The sequence below is a fragment of the Schistocerca piceifrons genome, chromosome 9 (assembly GCF_021461385.2).
Source record: "Schistocerca piceifrons isolate TAMUIC-IGC-003096 chromosome 9, iqSchPice1.1, whole genome shotgun sequence".
Taxonomy (NCBI): domain Eukaryota; kingdom Metazoa; phylum Arthropoda; class Insecta; order Orthoptera; family Acrididae; genus Schistocerca; species Schistocerca piceifrons.
In genome coordinates, this window is record NC_060146.1 from 120214251 (window position 1) to 120217291 (window position 3041).

Below are 3041 nucleotides of genomic sequence, written 5' to 3' on the forward strand. Positions count from 1 at the left end.
CCACCTCCTCGATCGACGGCTTCAAACCTTCAATCAACCAACAAGGAAGACTGGAAGCACGTAAAGTTTTAGAACTGTATGGCAGACCTCAGCTTTTCAAACTGTTCCATTTTCGTAACTATAATTACAGCAACTTAGCATGAACATTTGTTGCTCATTGTCCCAATTGCATTACCAAACAGGGTCCCTTCCTTTTCCGGAATGAACCCGAGTGTCGTTGAAATTCAAACGCCAGCATTAAAGTAATATTATTCCATTTCACTGCTTTAGTTTCAAAGTTCAGTTAAAGTATTCATAGCTGGCTACAATATTTAGATTACACAAGCACAAATTATGAGTGCGAGTTTTGTTACAATATTTTAGTTTACCTGTGACTACAGCTCAGCTTGGTACGTACCAAATTTTACTATTGTTAATTGTTCAGAATCATTTAATTCAAGTTCAAAGTTAAATCTCTTATTTCTAAAATGTGTAGATTCAAGTAGCTTTTGAAATGATTGTTGAGGTAGCCCAAGACTAATCGTATTTTACTGAATTTCGATGTGCTTCAGAAACAAAGCTCACTATTAATTTCAGTCACTAAATTAACTTTCAATTTTCCGGGTTTATGAATTCTTTTCCTAAATTAAGTCAGAGTGTAGCGAAATTTATTACTTCTGACAAACTTTCAGTTTTCACACTACACGTGTCAACCTTCAGTTGCCACGCTTCTAGTGCTAATTATATGTGCAATAACCTTTCTTTTTCAGTTGCTATAGTAATTGTCCATAGGACTGGCGACCGTAATTTTCCCCAAATCTCAAATATCTAATTACTGCTAGTTGATTGTTAACGTAACGGCCGCACATTTACTTTCTTTATTAACTTTACCCCTTTTCAAAATTAATTTCCACCAGTTTCATTTGCATTTTTCCTTTGATTTAGATGTAACCCTTTCCTCCCTCTTTAGCGACAGATTAACTTCGGTGACGATTGCTTTTCCCAAATTTCCATTAGGTACACGCGGTTTAATTTTTCACTGTCATTAAGGTCGATAAGAGAGGGGGAGGTTACAAGTTGAGTCAGTCAGTAGATCTGGTTTCACTAGGCATAGCCTGCACCTCAGTAGGCTTGGGAAGGGGAGGCTGGCAAAGCTTACAGGTGACTGTGTAGTGGGTGATGGTGGGAGCACTCATGGAAAAATTCATGTAGTAGTTGGTGTTAGAGCTGCATCCCTTTTAGACTGAAGTCAGCTAATAGGTATACCTGCTTAAAGGAAGTCCCTCTAACTAAGGGTTCACCTTCAGAGGACGTAATGTTTCCGAGTAGAGAAGGAAGTAGCATACTTCATCAAAATATAAGAAGCATTAGAGATAAAGTTAGTGAACCGCTTACAGATGTTGACTCTGATATTATTGGTATATCGAAGCACCATTTAAATAATTTGACAATTCAGATGCTTCCTTTACCAGGATACAGGTTAGCTGGTTGTTTTTTCAAGGAGTTCCTTGCAGGTTGGGGGCGTGGCTCAAATGGCTCTGAGCTCTTTGGGACTTAACTTCTGAGGTCATCAGTCCCCTAGAACTTAGAACTACGTAAATCTAACTAACCTCAGGACATCACACACATCCATGCCTGAGGCAGGATTCGAACCTGCGACCGTAGAAGTCGCGCGGTTTCGGACTGAAGCGCCTAGAACCGCTTGGAAACCGCGGCCAGCGTGAGGAAGTGGCCATGTACGTAAAAAAGCAGTATTACATTTTAGTTCAAAGACGTATCACGGCACTGCACTGAACTGATATTTGAATGTTGTGCAAGGGCAGTTAACTTTAGTGAAACTAAACTTCTAACTTTTGTTGTGTATAGGTCCCCTAACTCTGACTTCAGAGCATTTTTGCTCAATCTAGAGATGGTTCTTGATACACTTGTAGGAGGTACCAGAAATTTGTTATATGTGGTGACTTCAGTATAAATTTTGTGTATGATGGTGCAAGGAAAAGGATTTTGGTAGATCTCCTAAATTCATATGACCTGATGCAGACTGTTTTTTCCAACTAGGGTGCAGGGGAACAGTAGCACAGCCATAGACAATATTTTTGTTCATTCTTCATTACTAGATAGGCATTTTGTTAGAAAAAGGGTGAACGGCCTTTCAGATCATAATGTACAAATTTAACACTAGAAGCCATTTGTACTCAAATAAATGTCACATATCATTACAAACTATGTAGGAAAGTTAATCCAACAGCAATAGAGTGTTTCTTAAACATCGTCAAGGAACAGGAGTGGCAGGATTTTTATACTGCAGATAACATAGATGACAAATATAATGCTTTCCTTAACACATTTTTCATGCTCTTTGACAGTTGCTTTCCGTTAGAACCTTCTAAACGGGGTACTAGCAGCTATAGATAGCAGTTGACTAGCGGGATAAGAATACCATGCAGAACAAAGTGGGAAGTGAAACATGCCTGGCAGATTAAAACTGTGTGCCGACCGAGACTCGAACTCGGACCTTTGCCTTTCGAGGGCAAGTGCTCTACCAACTGAGCTACCCAAGCACGACTCACGCCCCGTCCTCACAGCTTTACTTCTGCCAGTACCTCGTCTCCTACCTTCCAAACTTTACAGAAATTCTCCTTTCTTTCAGGAGTGCTACTTCTGCAAGGTTCGCAGGAGAGCTTCTGTAAAGTTTGGAAAGTAGGGGACGAGGTACTGGCAGAAGTAAAGCTGTGAGGACGGGGCGTGAGTCGTGCTTGGGTAGCTCAGTTGGTAGAGCACTTGCCCGCGAAAGGCAAAGGTCCGAATTCGAGTCTCGGTCCGGCGCACAGTTTTAATCTGCCAGGAAAGTTTCATATCAGCGCACACTCCGCTGCAGAGTGAAAATCTCATTCTGGAAAATGGAAAGTATATCAAAATGTTAGTAGTCACAATCAAGCTACAGTAGCCCATTACAAACAGTACTGTAAGGTGCCTAAAAATGTTATTTGGAAGGCAAAGAGTATATGGTATGCAAATAGAACAGCTAATTCACCGGATAAAATTAAAACTATATGGTCAGT

At 40.4% G+C, this 3041-nt stretch overlaps 1 non-coding gene across 1 annotated transcript; it reads right to left on the reverse strand.

Moving 5' to 3' along the window:
- Nucleotides 1-2467: 2467 nt before the first annotated feature.
- Trnas-cga lies at nt 2468-2542 on the reverse strand. The gene has a single exon. It is a non-coding gene; the product is annotated as a tRNA-Ser (tRNA).
- Between the last annotated feature and the right edge of the window lie 499 nt (nt 2543-3041).